The sequence below is a fragment of the Staurois parvus genome, unplaced genomic scaffold, assembly GCF_062004578.1.
Source record: "Staurois parvus isolate SC_StPar_1 unplaced genomic scaffold, SC_StPar_1.0 ptg000272l, whole genome shotgun sequence".
NCBI classification, from domain to species: domain Eukaryota; kingdom Metazoa; phylum Chordata; class Amphibia; order Anura; family Ranidae; genus Staurois; species Staurois parvus.
In genome coordinates this window covers 4,605,691-4,627,465 of record NW_028318068.1, presented here as the reverse complement: position 1 = coordinate 4,627,465, position 21,775 = coordinate 4,605,691, and the positions used below count along the sequence as shown (strand labels likewise).

The window sequence follows — 21,775 nt, the reverse complement described above, 5'->3', positions numbered from 1 at the left end:
GATTTCAGCCTACTCATTATGATGTGCTGAAATCACACTACACCACAAGAAGTGCATGCACTACTTTCTAAGGCGCACTGCAACCAGATTGCATGGTACAAAAGTAGTAGAAATGTAGAGCGTTTTGCATGTGGATTAAATTGCACAGAAATGCACAGCACACAGTTAAGGGTTTAGAAGTAACATTTAAAGCAAACATCTAGGCACATGCAAAAAAAAAACATCAATGAATGTAGTTATGAATTCTTAAAAAAAACCAAAAAACCCACTAAATGTATTTTTCAATGCAACTAGACTAGACTTTGACCTAATTTAAGTTTCTTATACTCCTCTATACAACAGAACTCAGACTGGAAGTGGGAGGGTCAGTATTTAGGGCCAATCAGGCATCCTTTCACTCACATGTGTTGACAAGGAACATGCTGGCAGAAGTAGAGAGCATTGGTCTGTTGCTGCTCTTTCACTGACCAATTCCAGACTAGGGGTGAGGAGATGAACAGCTTGTTTTGCTTAACTTCAGTAAAGAAAATTCAGATCACCAGGTTGGCTGGACAGACAAAAATGTAAATCATTTAGCAGGTAAAACAGCTCCCATATATGTATATTAAAGTGTTACTAAACCCACAACAGTAAAATAGTAAAATCAGTGTGTATAAGCAGTTATACTCACTGTGGGACCTAGGGGGTTAATCCTCCACATTGTGTAAAAAGGATGTTTGATCCTGTCTTCTCTGATCCTCCCCTTCTTCTACTGTCCCCAATCCATCTTCTGATAGAACAGAGCCTTGGGGGCAAGCTGCACATGATCAGTTTACTGTGTATTGCTAGACATTTTTTTTTCTTGGGAGAGTGCATGTGATCAGCACAGGGCCAAACAGCGCTGTCCAAACAGAGGGTCATGGGTCCTGCAGCCTCATAGGATAATCAGGGGAGAATGAAAACTCCTCCTCCAAGCTTTAACCAGTGCTCTGCTGGACACTGATAGACGTAACAAGACTGCCATATACAGCTGATGAGAAAAGGTATTTAGCAGTTTATATTTACTAAAATAATTACATTTTCATGTTCTGTGTAATGTGGGAGACAAAATATAGTGAATGCAGGGTCCGGAGAGACCAGATATAGTGAATGCAGGGTCCGTGGAGACCAGATATAGTGACTGCAGGATCTGGGGAGACCGGATATAGTGAATGCGGGGTCCGGGGAGACCAGATATAGTGAATGCAGGGTCCGGGGAGACCAGATATAGTAAATGCAGGGCCCGGGGAGACCGGATATAGTGAATGCAGGGTCCGGGGAGACCAGATATAGTGAATGCAGGGTCTGGGGAGACCAGATATAGTAAATGCAGGGCCCGGGGAGACCGGATATAGTGAATGCAGGGTCCGGGGAGACCAGATATAGTGAATGCAGGGTCCTGGGAGACCAGATATAGTGAATGCAGGGTCCGGGGAGAGTGAATATAGTGAATGCAGGATCCGGGGAGACCAGATACAGTGAATGCAGGGTCCAGGGAGAGCGGATATAGTGAATGCAGGGCCTGGGGAGACCAGATATAGTGAATACAGGGTCCGGGGAGAGCGGATATAGTGAATGCAGGGTCCGGGGAGACCAGATATAGTGAATGCATTGTCCTGGGAGACCAGATATAGTGAATGCATTGTCCTGGGAGACCAGATATAGTGAATGCAGGGTCCGGGGAGACCAGATATACTGAATGCAGGGTCCGGGAGACCAGATATAGTGAATGCAGGGTCCTGGGAGACCAGATATAGTGAATGCATTGTCCTGGGAGACCAGATATAGTGAATGCAGGGTCCGGGGAGACCAGATATAGAGAATGCAGGGTCCGGGGAGAACGGATATAGTGAATGCAGGGTCCGGGGAGACCAGATATAGTGAATGCAGGGTCCGGGAAGACCAGATATAGTGAATGCATTGTCCTGGGAGACCAGCTATAGTGAATGCATTGTCCTGGGAGACCAGGCGTATTTAGTTGTTTATCTTCAACAGTCAACATCAGTACAGAAGGCTGCTACAAAAATATAGAACACACTGTTGCTTTTTCACCCCCAATTGCCTTTATTCTAGCATTCATAATAATGTGGAGCTTAGAAAGGAGAAATTGCAATGCAAACACATTAGTAGTCGACTAGTGGAGAGCAACCACTTAGTTTCAGAATAGAGGCTCTCTCTTGTTATTTTTTTTTTCTTTTTCTCTGCACATATAAAAATGCAACAAAAATATGTCTTCTGCACAGTCCCGCTCTTTACAACACGCAGGTGACTTATAAATAAAAGATTTCCAAAATAATTTAATCTGATGTTAACATTTACAAGCTCGATACCTGCACATTGCTTCTCATGTACAAAAATTACCTGCAATGCAATCAGCTGTCATGTGCGATTTGTCAGCTGCGCTGCAGGCGTGGAGTTTTCCGCCACGTAAAAACGGATTGATTCTTGCTTTTCCTAGAAAAAAAAAATGGCTGAGCCATCACACTTTCTGTATTTACTTGAAGGCTTCACTTAATCCCTAGCAGGTGATGAGATGTCATGGATTTATTGGGAATGAGATCGAGCGACACATGTGTCAGAACCGTGTAGTTGATTAACTCTTTGACTGCCAGCATTATCTATCATACTCCATCACTTCCTGTTCGGTATCAACAATGGGAAATTCTTAAAAGCAGGCCTTCCATGAAAATGTGAAGTCCGCTAGTAGCTAAGTTCACAACCTCCCAAATGTAAAAATAAAATTGATATTAAAAACAAGATGAAAAGGAGAACAAAAGAAAAAATACTTACTAAACACTTTTGGTGGACTCACCAAGGTGAGGTTGATGTCACTGGGCCTTCTCCTCAGATTGTGGGAAAGCTATAGATCCCAAATTCACAAAAGTGTTCCTGCACAGTGCTGTATTCCACGAGAAGGCCAAGTGATGTCACCAACATATTTAGGAGTGCACTACAAACTAGTTCCTGTATCCGAGTGTGGCTCCCAAGGATGCAGCAAGAGAAAGGAGCCACCCTACAACAGAAAATGTAGAGCAGTGGTCATGGCACCAGCTTAAACTGGAACAAAGGCAAGGGTTAAAAGATAAAGGGCAGCACAGTGGCTAAATATGAGCAGCACAGTGGCTAAATATGGGCAGCACAGTGGCTAAATATGAGCAGCACAGTGGCTAAATACGGGCAGCACAGTGGCTAAATACGGGCAGCACAGTGGCTAAATGGTCAGCACTTCCGCCTGGCAGTACTAGGGTCACTAGTTCAAATCCCAACCCCGGCACCACCTGCCTGGAGTTTGCATGTTCTCCCTGTGACTGTGTGGATTTTCTCCGGGTACTCCGGTTTCCTTCCACACTCCAAAGACATGCTGGTAGGTGAATTGGCTCCTGTCTAAATTGTCCCTAGTATGTGTATGTATGAATGTGAGTTAGGGACCTTAGATTGTATACCCCTTGAGGGTCAGGGACTGATGTGAATGTACAATATATATGTAAAGAGCTGTGTAAATTGATTGCGCTATATAAGTACTTGAAATAAATAAATAAAGGCGCTGTATACTCAGTAATTAAATCAGCTGATGAAAGTGCTGTAAAAAATGGGCTCCTAAGTAATTATTGAAAAAAAGAGGAGGATCTTTCATAATAATACATTTCATAGCAATGCCATATGGACAGCACCAAGTTCTCTTGACTACACAACTTACGTGTCATCTGCCCATGTGATTATGGTTGGTTGTTGGCAAAAAACTTGATACATGCAGAAAATAAGCACTTAAATATGTTGTAAAAGTACTCCTTCTGTTCTGTTCATAGTATTTGCTTTTCTTGAAGGGATAACAACGGCAACTAAGAACACTTGAGCCAACACAACAGAATTATTAGCACTCTTCCACAGACTTTTTTTCACTTCACAATCGGTTAACATTTTTAATGAAAGGACACTAAAAATCCTGGAAATCAGCTGGTATGACTACCATTAGGTCATGGACCATGCTGCATGCATGAAAGATTGGCAAGTATTGGTAGATCATTCTGGAATTTTACAAACAACACATATAAACTGCTAGAAATAAAATGTTTGCTAACATCGCAAAACCAGCACAAATTTAAAATGTGGACAGAGTCAAAATCTACTATTGGTAATTGGGTACCCGTGCAAAAAAAAACGGTAGGATCCATACACTTCTAAACAATCGAATCAACATACATTAAAAAAAAAAAGACACAGCATCCACCCTAAAATGGTAGAAGCAGCACTTAAATACCGTTCATAAAACAAAAGCAACAAGCTGTCTGAAAGGGTGAAAGAGACGAACCTCCAAAATAGATACCTCTTCTGGAATTGTAGCAGCTCCTAACATGGAGGAACCAATACATTTCCTTAGAGTGGATTTCAACTCAAAATAAATTTTTTATTTCATAGGGAACATGTGGGAATTGTCAATTGTGCCTAAAAAGTACCCTGAAAAATTACTATTTGAATTCCTCCTGAAAAATAGCATTGCACATCCTGTGTCTACTGGCTCATAGTTGTATATCTGCTGTGTAGGATCACCTAATCAGCTGGCCTTACATGGATCATTTTTTTTCTCCAGCGGGCTGATCAAAAACAAACAGATTCCCCCATCCACAGAAGAGAAGTGCTCCCCGCTGTGCTAGTAAATTCTGACAGAGGGGACTCCTCTGCTGTTAGAATACACTGATCAGAGCTGCAGGAGCCGATCAAACAAGAATTTTCCAACAGTCCCGTTGAAGAGCAGTCAATCATTGGATTGACTTCTCTTGAAGGGAAACAGCCATAGGTTGATTGAAATTCAGTCCTCTCTGCTGAACCGGCTGAATTTCGACCCATCTATGGCCAGCTTAAGAAGCTGTTGCCTCTGAATACTTGTTTGGAAGTTGAATTTGGGTCCATTGTGTGGCCCACTTAACAGTGTTGCTCTTTTAAAACATTCTAGGAAGGAGGATGCTTTAATTTCCTTTCTGGCAGGATCCCCTAAATACCTGAGGAGAAGCGTAGTTGTAGGAGTTAGCTGCTGGCCATGTGAAGAGAACTCATGAGGGAAACCATCACCTAATGAACAGAAGCTTTACTTTTTTTTGTCCCCTAGAGAGGCTCTCCTGGAGATGGGCACAGAGATACACCACCAGCCCCATAGAGACTTGTGACATTTGTCTGGATGAAGGATGCTATGCCTAACTGTGTTGGGGGTCTCAGACCTAAGAAGGTTGTATCACCATTCCAGATTCTTCAGTAAAGAATGTGCATTTATTCGGGTATTGCAGTAGGTCTGGAGAGAGAGTAAGTGTTACCAGTCATGTAACCTGGCTGTCGAGCCTGAAGAGGATGAGGGCCATTGTCTGGGTACCCCTGGGAGTGAAGGGGTAAAGTCATGCAACCAGGAGGGTGGAAAGGGGGTTTGGTCTCCTGCCACCACCCACACATCAAGGGAGAGTCAGAGGGCAAGGTCTCACGTTGTCCGAAATGATAGTCTATATTGGGGGTGCTCCAGCTGCCCACTATGGCCATACAAGAGGCAGACCGCCATCTACTAACATGCTAGTTTCACCAGATTTGGTACAAGATTTAGTAATGTCACTACTATGCTGCTGTCTTCTAGCTGGAGAGGAAGCTTTACTTGTGAATGGTTCTCCCGGCTTTTGCTTTATTCTGTCTGTGGGTCTGTGCTTCCTGAACCCCTATTTTTGTTTCTTGATCATTAGGACACCAGTCATCAAGGGGCAAGCTCTGAGAAGAGGAAGCAAAGCCCTGCCTCTGTCAAGATGGCCACCTCCACACAGAGACATTGTGCAGAACAAAGCATGGTTAGTCATTAATAGAGAAAGGTTCAACAGCAGGGAGATCACAGGCAATACTGATGACCAGTCCTTTGTCCTCTGTTTGGCTTTTTTGGGCAAAGGTAATCTTTAAATGGTAATATGTTTTACCAATAAAAATACCCTGTTTACATGCTGAACAGGAAATAAATAACTATATACAAATGGCAGAAAGAATACTAATAAGCAACATCAAATAGTTTGGCCATCTGTCGAATGACACATTTCACTACAAGATGATCATTTTAACTACCGTTTCACGTAACACATCAACATTTCATAAAATATTTTTATGAGCGTAGCTTACTCTGCTTATTAAAAGCCAAGAAGTATTAGAATCTCTTTTCACAATTAGATAACTAATAAATATGGAACACAGAAAACAGTGACCACAGCTTGAAAGATCACACACAAAGGACAAAAAGATAATGAGGATAAAAAAAAGGCACGAAAGAGAGATAACATTGAGAATGCAAGGCCGGAGTGAAGATGTTTGAGAAGGCACCAAGCAAGACAATTGAGTCTGATAGACGTGACTAGACTAGAGAACGGCCTGGTTTTGCTCTATTTTTTTTTTCCTTCTAGTTCCAGATCAGCAGTGTGAAAGATTACTCTGTTCATCTCATAAAATGTAGGGGGAAGAAAGGGCTTCAGCTGGCTTTTCTACGATAGGAATTTTCATTGACAAAGAGAAAGGCAAAGGGATGAGAGGTCAACAATGAAGCTCAAAGACGTGGAGAAGGGGAAAAAAAAATAATAATAACAAAAAATGAAAGATATGGAGGCTCGGGTTTACTTTGCCTTATTAAATATCACTGAACACGAGTGTTCAGCCTGAATACAGCAGTGAACAGGGGGAATTTACATAAACCGCAAGTGAACTGTTAACAGATTCATAAACAATATTTATGCCTGAAATGGAGCTTTTAATGGAAGCATCTTGTTCAGATTCTGTTTTATGAAGCAAAGGAATCGTGCATTCATAACATGTCCTCTTTGGCTTACAGAGACTGGTATAAAGCTGTACTCAAGATAAAGATTTTAATGTAGCCAAAAAAAGCGGACATGGCCATCTATCCACAACAGTTTTATTGTGGCAAAGAAATGTTCAGTTATATTTGAATAAGCGGTAAGTTTATCTAAGCTTAAATACACTTTATTTCTCAGATCAGAGGCTGTATTAAATGGTACAATACCCCCAAAGAAGATGTATATGCTATCAGTGTCCTCTTTGCGCTGTTCAGAAACAGCTCAACATGAGTTCCTCAGTTGCTACCTGCCTTGTATTTATCTTCATTGCTGAAGAAGGTTTGAATTTTTTCGGGACTGATAAGAAAAAAGTATAAAAATGAGACATATAGATTCTGCTCAAATGAGGGTTTTATTTTGGTTCCGTATGGCTTACCACACCATAACCCTTCAGGCTATATTTTCTTGTTGGTCCCCAAGCTCTGGTCCATAAAAGTCATGATTTCCCTTGCATGGCACTAATGATGGTCAACATGTCTCAAACAGTTATATACAGTTTTGAAGAAATGGCTTTATACTATCAGGTTGTACCAGTCGTATAAAATAGCGTTTCCAGATACACAATTGGCCAAGTGGCATGTGCACTAATGCAAGGCACAGGAACAGAAAAGTGTGAATGGGCCCTAAGTCTCTACTGTGCTTTGCTCTGTTTTACTGAAGGTCTTTTTGGTTCCTTTTGGCTCACCACACAAGAAATCTTCAGCCTATACTTTCTCTTTGGTCTCCAAGCTGTTGCCCATAGAAGCCAAGGTTTCTATGCATGGCATTGATGATGGCCAACAAGTCTCAAACAGTTGTATGTAGTTTTGAATAAATGGATTTATAATGTTAGGTTGTATCTGTGCTATAAAATAGTGGTTCTTGATATACAGTTGACCAAGGGGCACGTGACACAAACTGCATTAAAGCAAAGCACAGGAGCAAAGAAGTGTGAATGGACCCCAAGTCTCTAATGTGCTTTGCTCTGGTTCAATGGAGGTCTTTTTGTTTTCTTTTGGCCCACCTCACCATAACTCTTCAGGCTTTACTTCCTTGTTAGTTCCCAAGCTCAGGTCCATGGTTTCAATTGCATGGCACTGGTGATGGTCAACAAGCCAGAAACAATTGTATGCAGTTTTGAATAAATTACTTTAATCACTTTATAATGACTTCATAGTATTAGGGTGTATCTGTGTTAACAAAAAAATATGAGGTTGGACATAGATGATTTGGCTCCAGTCACTATCCTTAAATGAAAAATAAAACCCTTATTTGGGGGATTTTTGGTAGAATGAGACATGGGGATATTGTCAGTACAAAAGTCTAAAACAAAGCTTTGTGCTACAGTGTATTATGGCAGAGTGGTATGTGCATTGGCACATTGTTGACTCATTCATTTTGAATGTCACCCGAATGAATTAGGGCAATACAGCTCTGATGCACATGCATTGCGAAGCACCACAATGCAAGAAATGCACTACCATGCATTGTGGTGCACCATATGCTTCATGTCAGTTTTTGGACCATTCCTGGGTTGACACAGTGCATCATAATCCATAACCCAAAGTGAATTAACTCAAGGCACAGGAACAGAGAAGTGTGAATAGGCACTGAAAAGGCCCTATTCATCTTTGCATTGGTTTCTATGGATGGCTTTTTGTTTCCCTTTGGCACACCTCATCATAGCCTGTTGGGGTGTACTTCACAATATTTGTGAACATTTTCTTGTCCTCTAGTGCAGCTTTCAATCTGCAAGCACCACTATTTTTAGAGACCCTAAACTGTGCAGTACTACTATGGTGTAATTTGTGATGGAATGAAACAAATAGATACCTACTGTTCTAAAATGGCTTCACAATGGATTACCGGAGACAATCTTCACTTTAGGTCGCAATCAATGTGATATGACTGAATCAGCAGAACAAAGATGGGTCCCGAGTCTCTGCCACCCCTTGTCACATCACTTGTGAGACCTGCAACTGGTATCATTAGTGGCATGAACTTGTTCTCACACACAAAGAAGTTAATACCCAGCAACAAAACCAGCATCATTTATTAGCCAAATCTTTAATATGAAAAACAATGATCTATATTCATTTCTCTCTTCTCATCAACAATAGCTAATCTTTGGCACGTCAAGGTTTCACTTAATAATGTATGCCTTCTTTTTCAGCAGTCCACAAATGATGTGTCATTATCTTGACTTTCAGTGTAATAAACAACACAGCACATTAAAATTCAAGCTGAAAGCTTGTTAGAAGATTGGCGATATCCTTTTGAGCTGCAAGCCTGAAGGTGTGAATGAATATTACCAAGTGGCCTATATCAGTTACAGTAACATTAACCTCTAGAATTGCGCATTATATTGACTGACCCAGAAAAAATTGTTAGCTTTTAGTTATTAGATTTTAGATGTTATTGGAGAATTTGGTATTAAATGAAGATAGCTTTAAAATAATGTATATATTTTCTATTTATTAAGATATATCTGTTAATGGGATTAGCTTAATGTAAATCATTTTATGGTTGTAATACATTTGCCTGCTGGTTGCGCTGTTACTGCCTGTTGATGACCTTGCCTGACCTGACTTTTGATAGATCTCTGAATGTCCTTACTTAGCTAAATTCTTGACTCAGGCCTCTGTTTCCTATCTAGGTTCCAATGCTCAACTTTATACATTTTCTGGACCTGACCTTTGACTTGCTATCTGACTCCTTTTATTACCATATATGTTCTTCTGACATTGATCTCTGACCTATCCAAGAGTACAGCTTTTCTGTTCCTCTGGAACCTAACATGCTGGGCTAGTTTTAAATTCAACCTGTTTTGTGGTGCAACATTTTGTTAGGTGCATACATTTGGCCATTAAGATTGAGTCTTTACTTCCTACAGACTAAGAGTCTTAACTTCCTTCCCTGGTGATTATGGCCTTCAGTAGACTTTTGCCTGACCTGCAATTGATCTCCTTTAGGCTGTTTCAAGGTTTTGCATTTGTATTTAATTTTATTGCCCCACTGATGTGAACAAAAGACCCTTAAAAATCAGTAAATAAACCATGGAGGAAGATTTTTCCTGGTGTTTCCTGCATAGCCAGTTAAAGAGAATTTGGACTGAAGATTGCAAGTTCCTTCATCCTTGTGGAATCCCTTAGACACATGAGTACAGCCAAGGGACATAAAATGTCACCCAAAGGAGAATTCTGTATGTAGAGAAAGTTGAAAGTAGCAGACAGGAAATATGAATGATGGCTGGATCCTTACAATATTTACAGAAGGCAACAATATTGGCTTTTTGCCTATACACGCGACGTATCCTCTTTTGTGGTACAGCACAGCTTCCATGTTTTGATGTTCTATATATCTCAGAGCAAGTCTATGAACAAAGCTGAAATCATAGAATTTTATTGAAAATCATTTTCTCCTTAAGTGGCTTTTTTAAAAAAATATTCAGAGGAAACCGCAAACCCGCTGAAACACCCTACACTGCGCAGTACTACAGTCTTCACGTCTAGGTATCTGCAGTTCCCCACTACCTGCATTTGAGGAAATCGCAGGGATCAGCACATCTGGAGATCAATAGATGAGCCTCACCCTGGGAGAACCACCTTCTTGATAATAGTATCTCCCCTGCCAGGTAAATATTAGGTCTCTTTTTTCAAAAAAGATTTGTTTTCAAAAGTTGTTCCTCAGGGATGGTGACTGCACTATCTAGCCTATAGAAAGCTATTAGGAGAACTATGCTCCTGTATTACATTGTATGTATGTCCAAGAAAAAAAGGAAGATTATTTTGCATCTTGGTGTGCAGTATTTTTTGCTGCTGATACAGTTGATTGCTTTGGTGGAGACGAGCCGAGCCAACATCTGAGTTGTCACTGTGGAATGTGCAGCCTGATCTCGCCTGGAGCAACATTTTAAATAAGAGATGTGACAATTTATTTCCGGAATGGGCTGTTAAAAAAAAATGTTTGCTTACCTATACGCTATAAGCTGTTGTCACCTTCAAAGTAGTCCCCTTGTGGAGCAATGCACTTTTCTTGGTGACAGTGCCTCTGCTGGAAACTTTGTTGTAATTCATTTTCCAGAACTCAGCACAGTATGTTTGTTGCGGCATGCTGGATGCCTACAAAATGTCATGAAATCTGTGTCCTTTTAAGGTATTTCTTATTTCGGAAACAGCCAAAAGTTGCAGCATGCTAAATCAGGTGAATTTGGTGGTTGGTCAAGTTTCAAAATGGATTTCTGGGCTAGGAGCGATCACTTAGCGCATCATGTGCAGGAGCATTGTTGTGGTGGAGAATCAGCTTATCAGGCAAGAGTTTCGGTGAGAGTATGAGGCAGCACACTCTGTCCACATTTGCATCTGTCATTTGCATTTTTGGCTGCCCACTTCTTGCGTCATCATGGACATCTTTGCGCCCATCCTTAAACCGCCTATGCCGTTAAAAAAAACTTGATTTCTTCATGGAATCTTCCCCATAAGCCTGCTATAACAGAGCTAAAGTTTCACTCTCACTTTTGCTTGAGGTGATTGTAGCCGTATTAGTGCACTTGCAACAGAAACAATTGAGTACTGACATGATACTTTTTTTTATTTTCACTAACATACAATTTTGAGGACATGCTTAAGGGGAATAATTTTCACGCAATATTTGATATAAACCCGCTGCTCCAGATTCCTCCACTCATTTTCCACCTACAGCACAACACAAACATGTTATTTCTTCTACTACTCTGTAAAGACTCAACAGCGTCAACTGGCCTGTGCCCCAGGTGAGTACAAATTACAACATGTCGGAACACGCTGGAGTGTAAATGGCTATGTGGCTCAGCACCAAGGAGAGTTCCTGCCACTACAATCTGAAAGGAGTAGTGACAGCCACATCACATCTTCTGTAAGCTTGGTGCTGGAAGAAACATACTTAAAGCGGAGTTCCAGCTGAAAAAAAAAGTCAGCAGCTACAAAAACTGTAGCTGCTGACTTTTAAAATACAGCCACTTACCTGTGCCTCGGTCGATGGTGTCCTCACCAGATGCTGGCCGTCTTCTCTCCCTGGCGCCGGCATCTTTAGTGTGGGCACCCGGCTGTGACAGCTTGAGGCTTCACAACTGGGTGCCCACTGAGCATGCGGGAGAAGCACTGCGCTTTGTGAATAGCCCCATAGTCTTCTGGCACCTGTCACGTGTCCCAGAAGACTACGGGGAGGGAGGGGTGGTGAACAACTTCTGCTTCCGATCACCTAGGCGATAGCAGTGGAAGTGGGAGCGGGTACCTGTCAAATTCAGGTACCTGCTCCCCAAAGGTGCCAATCCTTAATGAGGAGCGGGGGGGGCAAAGCATTAAAGTGGAACTCCCCCTTTTGGGTGCAACTCCACTTTAATCTGGAAAGGAAGAGAGTTGGGAGGAGGTGAGGGCTGTGCTCTCTCCCCTCTTGCTCCTCCCTCCTGCTACTGCAGTGCTCCTGAATCGAGACTGTCAGATTGGGACTGTTCAGGGCTTTCTTACCTGCCCCCATCCCCTCCCAGCAAAGAATGTGGGTAGGAGGAGGGTAAAGTCCTGATCTGATAGGAGCAGTGATGGGGTGGTCAAAGATTTGTTCTGGTAGGGGGGATTTCAGCAATTTGTACTGGGAAGAGGGGACATTTATGCTTAGGAGATAAGCGTGCAGATTAGTGTGAGTTTTTGGGGAAGAAAAGGGGATTTTTGCTGCCACATAACGCTCATATACAGTATCTTGGGGTGGTGCAGTTTGGCATGTTCACCCTGCCCGATAGATGACCTTCTCCCGGCACTGAGCTCACTACAGTAAGTCAGTAGCACACAGGAGACAAAACATAGAGAAATGTGAATGTATTGTTGAGATGCACTAAATATGTTTTGTTTCCCCAGACATGCACTTTAACTATAATCCAAAGTGATATGGAAGTGGAAGTGCAGGCATGCAAAAATGTAGAAATCCCATCATAAAATATTGAAGAGGAATGTTGTAATAATTAGTATTTCCCCTTAAAGGGAAGTTTATCCACCTTGAAAAATGCTCTAATTTCTTTTATAGTGACTGCATCTGAGTTATACTGAAGAGAGATTTATGTCTCTGCTGCTTTTGGAAATCTACAACAAACCCCCACTGACAGTAAACCACAATGCACGGCTATCACGCGGTTATGACAGTGATAAAAAGGAAAAATATATCTCTTTAGCTCAGTAAGTGGTGATTCAGTTTCATGTGACCACCTTAGGAGGTCAATTTTCCTCTCACCCGATGTCTATAGGAAGCTGCAGTCAAATAAAGGGAAGCTACACATGAATCTTCCAGTACATGTCAGATGCTGCAGTACATGCCGTTAATTCTGTACAAATGGGATTTAAAGAGAACTAGCCACAAACTTTAAAATGTATGCAAACCCGAACAATGAACTTTTGTTATTTGCGTCTTGATGATCTGTTATTTATATCATTTTGTGACTGTCTGTTTAACAATAAAAAAACTACCCATTGATCCTGCCAAAAATTTTGTAAGCCTCTAAATTCCTCTGCTCTCTGCCTGTGCTGACTGTTATCCATTGCATTGTTCCCAGTTAACTCTGTGGTCAACAAAATACCTTCCCTAATGTTATGGAGATGAGACAAGGTGAGGTGTTCTGTAGTCCTGCATTGGGGCAGCAACACTTATCCCTCATAGATATATACAGAAAGGAAGCATTGTTACTTTCAAATTGGAAGTGTGGTACTAGCAGGACCGCCAGGTGAAAATAAATCGGGAAAAAAAGCCTGAAATAAAGAATGCAAAGGTCAGAGGGAATATGCTGGCATTATTGGCTAGTTATATTAGAGGTTGTTAATGTTACTACCCAATAATGCTGGTACATGCCACAGATCTTCTCTGACCTATTCAGATACAACTTCATTACAGATCACGTAGTAGAGTCTATTACTGAATCCATGTAAACCCTGACTTTATACAGTGTTAACCTCTTGCCACCCACGCAACCCATTTGTCCAAGAACAGCTGAGGTTTCTGTGCTGAGAGTGCACTGCCAGCACAGTGACCAAGCAGTCATAGAAAGCTCTCGGTCTCTAGTCAAGATTGGAAGCCGGTGGGATGGGCTCCCCTTTATATGACCACTGTGACAGTGAATCATAGCGTTCATTTGATTGGGAAGTCCTACTCTCTGGCAACTGGACCCAATTAAAGGGAAACAAAAGAGATGGCCACCAGATCTACACAGCATAACTTGTAGCACGGGAAGACCCTTCAGTATCCAATATGGCTTATGCATTTTGAGGGCTGACCTCTCTTCTTCAGAGCCGCTCTGGAGAAGAGGGCTGCCCCTCGAAACACGTAAGCCATATTGGATGCTGAAGGGTCTTCCCGTGCTACAAGTTGAGAGTTGTGGATCTGGCAGCAGTCTGTTTTGTAGTCCTTTATACACTTTTTATTTTTTATGTGTTTGTAATTGCTTGTTTTTATTTATTTAATATGTTTATATTGTGGTAATGCGCTAGGCTGCTGAGCCTCCTCTGCTGTTTTGTAATGTGGTATATGAAGAGATACCCACAGTCCTAAGAGGACAACATCAGTGTCATATTCATAGGCTGGAGGGGTGGACAATGTATCAGTCTCTAAGCACCACAGTTGAACAGAGGAGGGTGTTCTTAAAACCCAGTTAAAGGGATGGACAGGAAGGCGTTAAGCTCCTGAGACACATTGGCTGTTTTACTTACTAATAATTATGACAGTGATGGGTTGTTTAACTTGGATTGGACTGCTGCTCCTCTCTTTGAGTGACATTTTGGGTTACCTTGTACCATGTAAACCGCCTCACTAGAGCCAGTAAACTTACCAAATAATACTGTTCTTTTCCCTGTTCGAAAAATAGTAAGTGTTGAAGTCCTGGTGCCTCTTGGAAATGTCCTTTGGAACTCTACAACATAAAGGTTAATCATTGTACATTCTGTGATAAGAGCTAGGAAGTGTGCAGAGGACACTGGGCAGCTTTGAAGTTTTGCCATGATCAACAGGTTACTTTTGCCTCTATGATCAAGCCCTGAAACATGTCAGTTAGCGTGACTGGAGTGGTGGCTGAAGCCATCACATGTGCACCAGACTCCTGGGACAAGATTGAGTGGTGTCCATTCCCCGATCAGGTTACTTTTACATTTTTAAAAAACCAAGGATGGATATTTTTGTTCCAACTTGGACCAATGTAAGTATGTATTACCATACCTGGTTGATCCTTGTAGAAGCTGGAAGTCACTGCAGTAGGCACCAGCACTTCACTGATCTTCATTTGCTTCCAGGTTCTGTGCCGAGTGGCTTCCCTGGTGCTTAATGGACACTGGAAGTGGCTGATTTGGCATGGGCATCATTCAGAGAACTCTGTGTTTTCTCAATGAATGCAAAGCATTTTCTGTTTGGAGACGGTGACATCACCACGCCTCTCCTCCAGCTCATCCAACCAGAGAACGCTTCCCATTCATTAAGAAATAAGAAAAGTGGCCCCCTGTGTTTGCTAAGCAGCAGGTTAGCTGCTGGGCACAGGACCATGAAGCTACTGTAGTAGCTGTGCCTACTACAGTGATTTCCAGCTTCCACAGGGCTCCCACAGGTATGGCACATGCATACTTACATTGGTCAAAGATGGATTCATGTAACTATGTAAAAACAGCCATAACTACACTTCAGTTTTAAAAAAAATCTAACAAAATGCTTCCAATGGTATATTTAATAGACAAAAGGGGAAATAAATAGAAGTTCATTGTTAGGTTTTAAGATTTTAAGACTGGCCAACTATATAGCATGGGGGGTTACAGGTTATAAATAACCTAAATGGGTTGTTGGTGTGGCAAAGTACATGCCAGTTTATAATCCTTCATTGTCAAGAGATTTTATCTTCTCTGCCTGAAGGACATTAACCTATAAAACAGCTCATGGCCTTGATAAGCTATGCCTTGAATAATTACTCCCCTTTATGAATAATCACACGCTTTTAAAAAATCCACTTAGAGCAGCTTATAAATCTCATCCCACAGAGCGTCAGCAGTAATAAAAGTTTCTGGCTGATGCTAAAGTACTCACAAGAGATCATCTGCCTCTTTCGTCTCCAGCGTGTCATTCCCATCCTTGCAGAGAAGACAGCTGCACCACTCCATCAAGCCCTGCGGAGGACTGGAGCATGAAAAAAGCTGGATGCGGTGGCCATAATTATCCTCACATGGATGTGCAGTGTGGCCGAGTACATGTTACTAATGCAGCTGGATTAGATCAGTTTCTTAGCTACTCTTCTCAAGTTAACTAAGTCACGTCTCGAGGATTCACTGATTCTCAAACCAGGCATGATATTTCACGCACTGAGATTATCTATTTATTCCTCAAGTAGTGAATATCCACAGTCTATGTGACAAGCCTTGTAATTTTCTTTTAAAGCCACATCCTTATCACTAAGGCATCCTAGTCCCTATTTACTAAGCTGTAATGATCGTTAATTGCCATAATGGCCATTATTTCTCGGAAACAAAAGCCATTGAGAGTTGAAAACAGTTGCATAGATCAGAATAATAAAGGCACATGTTGAATGCTTGCAAACACTTTGAAAACTCACCCCACATTTTCAGTCATTTGCATGTTTTTTTTTTTTTTGTACATGTTTGACCATCTATAGGTTGTGAAGTTGAAAGGTTTCCTCATGCTCTGCTCTTGAGCACCACAGTGCGCGTTTTTTTTTTTGACTATGGTTCATATACATCAAAGACATACATGCAGTACGAAATACATATACACTCATCATCCACTTAATAAAGGTATCCCTTGTTAGTGCCAAGAAAATACCCCCACACCATTACACCACCAGCCTAAACCATTGATACAAGGCAGAACGGATCCATGCTTTCATGTTGTTTACTCCAAATTCTGACTCCGCCATCTGAATGTTGCTGCAACCACTCTGCCCATTCTCCTCTGACCTCTGACATGCACAAGGCATTTTCGCCCACACAACTGCCACTCACTGGATATTTTCTCTTTTTTCTCAGTAACCGCTAGAGATGGTTGTGTGTGAAAATCCCAGTAGATCAGCAGTTTTGGAAAGACCAGCCTGTCTGGCACCAACAACCATGCCATATTCAAAGTCACTTAAATCCCCTTTCTTCCCCATTCTGATGCTCGGTTTGAACTTCACCAAGTCATCTTCACCATGTCTACATGCCTAAATGCATTGAGTTGCTACCATGTGATTGGCTGACTAGCAATTTGTGTTACCAAGCAACTGAACAGGTGTACCTAACAAAGTGGCCGGTGAGGGCGTGTGTATATATATATATATATATATATATATATATATATATATATATATATACACATATACATACACATACACAACTTAAGTCCAGGCATATTTATGCAATGAGTAAAAACAGAATATGAATAGCTGTATTGTCAGAACAAAAGAGGTCCAATGTCAACGTTTCATGATGTACCACACCCCGTTCTCAAGGGGGTTCTCTACTGAGAGAAGAGAGTTGTACACCCTAGATATGAAATAAGCTCAGTATAAAGATACCGTGTACACAAAAGCAGTGCCAATGGCCTTGTGGTTAGGAATGAAGAGGTCCATTGTTGACATTTGATGGTTTACAGCACTCTTTCTCAAGAAGGATCTTCTTCAGAAGGAGGTCTTGTTACCCTATTTACAAAATACCTATTGACAACAACAGCTTGGACATATAGATGCAATGAGAATAACAAAAAATACCTAGGATAGTAAAGTAATGAAAAAAAACAATCCATCGTTGATGTTTCAAGGAGTTCAACATCCCTTTCAAAAGAAGGTCTTTCTTGAAAAACAGGATGTTGTACATCTCAGAACATCAACATTGGACCTCTTTTTCATGACTTAACTAGCACTGGTGTTCCTTTTTTTCCTCATCGTATTGATATGCTGGGTTGATGTTGCATATACATTTTGTGTAATGTGTACAACACTCTTTTCTCAAGAAGGACCTTAAAAAAAGTTTGTTGTATACCTCAAATTGTAAATGTTGTAACTCTTTCCGGACTTTGCTCCTACTAGTATTCCTTTTTGCTCTTCGTATCTATATGTTATTATTATTATTATTATACAGTATTTATAAAGCGCCAATAGTTCACTCAGCGCTGTACATTACAGAGGGGGACAGAACATGTGACAGAACAATACCAATACAATGCAAAACATGAGGGGATTGAGAGCCCTGCTCTTTCGAGGGGGAGGGGATGGTGGTACAGGAGGAGATAGCTGTGGGGGATGGAGTGGTAGGAAGAGTGGAGGAGGTCGGCAAGTTAGCAGCGGGTGGGGTCGGCTTCCCTGAAGAGATGGGTTTTCAGGGTGCACCTAAAGGAGAGGAGAGTAGGTGATAATCTGATGGGTTGGGGAAGGGAGTTCCAGAGGATGGGTGACACCCTGGAGAAGTCCTGGAGGCGGGCATGGGAGGAGGAGACCAGGAGACCAGGGAACTAGAGAGAAGGAGGTCTTGTGAGGAGCGGAGTGTGCGTGCTGGGCGGTACTTGGATATTAGGTCAGTGATGTAGTTCGGGGCAGTATGGTGGACAGCTTTGTACGTCAGTGTTAGGATTTTGAATTTGATCTGTTGCGCAATCGGAAACCAGTGGAGGGATTGGCAGAGGGGGGTGGCGGTTGGAAAGGTGAATGAGTCTGGCAGCCATATTCAGGATCAACTGAAGCGGGGATAGCCAGCGGCGAGGCAGACCAGTGAGGGAGTTGCAGTAGTCGAGTCGTGATATGATGAGGGAGTGGATGAGCTGTTTAGTGGTTTCTGGGGTTAGGAACGTGCGGATTTTGGCGATGTTGCGGAGGTGGAGTTTGCATGAGTTAGTTAAAGATTGGACTTGGGGCTGGAAGGATAGGTTGGAGTCCAGAATGACACCAAGTACTCTGGCCTGCGGGGCGGATTTGATGGTGGCGTTGTTGGGCTGTTTTCTTTACTACCATTGGTATTCCTTTTTTTGCTCCTTCTATTTATATCTCTGGGCTGTTGCTGTATATACAGTATGTATTTTGTATATACAGTAGGGTGTGCAACATTCCTTTCTCAAAAAATGTCCTTTTTGAGAAAAGGGTATTGTATTCCTTGAAACATGAACACTGGATTTTATTACATTGGTATTCCTTTTTGATCTTTGTATTTATATGCCTCTGCTGTTGTTGTATATATGTATTTTGTATATAGGATGTATGACACCCCTTTCTCCAAAAAAGCTCTTATGAGAAAGAGGTGTTTTACAGCTCAAAACGTTGACCTCTTATTTTCTTGACCTCGTGGCAATTGGTATTCCTTTTATGCTCCTTACAGGGGCGGACTGACCATTTGGAAACTCGGGCACTGCCCGAGGGCCCGGGGTCAGTAGGGGGCCCCATGAGATGTCCCTGGTACCTTTTTCATAGGCTTTTTTGAGTTTGGGCAAGGACACAGGGGCCCCATGATTCCCTATTGCCCGAGGGCCCCATGAGTTGTCAGTCCGCCCCTGGCTCCTTGTATCTATGCTCGAGCACAGTATATATTTCATACTGTTTATACTGTATGTCTTTGATGTATGTTAACAATATCCTATATTGCTGCACAAATGATATGACTATTTTGTCATTGTATAGTATATCACGGCCTTCTGTATGCTTAAGATCATTTTTTTCCCTTCTAGATTTTCATGAGTGTGCTTATTTGCTATTACAATGTTCCTGTCCCAGTAACTGCTCTTCCCCCAATTCTTTTATAAGTTTCTCAAGGGCAGAAAACGTCCTTTGATGGATCTTCTCTTTTGTATCTTAAACCATAAAAAATTGGGTGCGGTTAGGCTTTAATTCTGCATCTTGAAATGGATCACAGATTAATAAATTATAATTTCCCTAGAAACAACCTAGCAGAAAATGTATCCATCGATAATAACTTGCGAGCCCATTCTGATCAATGCATTGTCATTAATATAGCTGTATGATGCCTGGCGGATACATGATGCTTATTCCAGCAGCTGTTCTTGAAGTCAGGGCATTTTTTAATGAGCAGTCTGGACAGAGATGGGAGGCTGGAAAGACACAAGAAAGAGACGAGCCAGACACACAGGAGGCCAAGCCTCATCCTATTACTGGCAGATCAGAAGGTGTCACTCAGGTGACAATCACCGAGACGGGATCTCGCTGAATTATGCACGCCTCAAAGAGTATTTCTCATGGCATTCATATTTATGAGACAGAGCAAGATAAAGCAAAGCTCTGCAGAGTGAGGCTGCTGGGAATTTCTAAATCTACATTTACATATACATAAAGGTATAAGATCTCCTATACTGGAATGCCTAAACCGGAGAATTTCAGTGGAGACCTTTTTGCCAATTTCAAGAACCATGCTAAAATATTCATTGATTAAAAGGAAACATGTACTGAGGGAATGGAGGCCTCCAACAAAAACATCTCTTAAGCATGCTATCCCACTAGCTGTCATATTTATCCATAGTCTTCCGCATTTTCAGTCTTTGACACGCAACAAGTGGGCAGATCTGGAAGTTCTGACTTGACCTTGACGTTATTTGCTACGTGGGTCTTCCAGGTCTTAGATTCAAAGTAAGTCAGAAATAAACATGACAGCTAGGCAACCAACATTTTCAGTAGGGCATCAGCAATCATGGCCCTCATATTTCTCTTGGTACAGGATCCCTTTAAAGAGACACTGTCACTTTGTCTATTAAGGGCAAGTAAACGTGCCTCCTGATGACTCCATAGTAGGGGCGGACTGACAACTCATGGGGCCCCTGGGCAATAGGGGATCATGGGGCCCCTGTGTCCTTGCCCAAACTCAAAAAAGCCTATGAAAAAGGTACCAGGGGCATCTCATGGGGCCCCCTACTGACCCCGGGCCCTCGGGCAGTGCCCGAGTTTCCAAATGGTCAGTCCACCCCTGCTCCATAGAAAGGTATACTCACCCAACCAAGCTCCTATACCACCTCTACACTCTATTAGAGCAATCCCTCTCTTGCTAACATAGATACAAAGGAGAATGTAATATTCCCTGTATAATGGTGCTCAGATCACAGCAGCCAATCAACAGGCCCAAAAACTGTCATATGAGTTGACGTATCTGTGACATCATATACCCGACCTGGGTAAGATACAACACCTTTGCTTCCCAGGGTGGACTCCTGCAGCAGGCAACAGTATTGGGGATGGGTGAGTAGACCTTGATAATGTGGGCTATCAGTAGATACTTACACTTGGTCCAGAATGGGTCACAGACCCTGGCAGTCAATCTTTTTTTTTTTACCACCAAGCCAAGTAAGATATTGAATAGTTTGCAATCCTATACACGCAGGTGGCAATTTCCTCAAAAGAAGTTTTTGCTACTGGGATAACAACTACTATACATCATGATTGGTGTCTTTGGTGTAAGTATCACCAAAACTTTGTTTTAAATAGAGTAAATTAGATTTAAAACCCCAGCCAGGTTATTTGTTTGCTGTCTGTGTACCATGGGGGAAATTTCCCTTTACTTCCTGCTTCGTAGTTCCAACAGTTAGTTTGAAGAGATCTCCCAAAGTGAGGGGAATTCCCCTCTTAGACAATTGTCCCCGAAACAGGTGTCCCCATTGGAAGATTTCCCTATACTTCTTGTTCTGGAAAAAACTCCAAAATTTTGGATTTCTTCTAACTTTGTTTCTTGGTGGCAATGGTTTTCTGTACAAAAAGAAGCGTGAATCTCCCCAAAGGGGACACAGAAGCCATAAAAATTCTTCCCCACAAAATTTTAAATTGTTTTGCCTAGAAATAAGCTTGCCGTCAGCTGTGCGTATAACTCACAGTGGAGACTGGTAAGTGGGATCCTGATCATGTGATCATTTCAATGGCTCCTGATCATAGAGAACTTGGTGGGGGACACCAA

The 21,775-nt window shown here is 41.9% G+C and overlaps 1 protein-coding gene and 1 pseudogene across 2 annotated transcripts in view; both read right to left on the bottom strand.

Moving 5' to 3' along the window:
• Window positions 1-21,775, bottom strand: part of DCC (DCC netrin 1 receptor) — a 1,041,949-nt gene that overhangs the window by 939,155 nt on the left and 81,019 nt on the right. The gene's annotated exons all lie outside the window — the stretch shown is intronic.
• Window positions 10,370-10,499, bottom strand: LOC149459154 (U1 spliceosomal RNA; annotated as a pseudogene).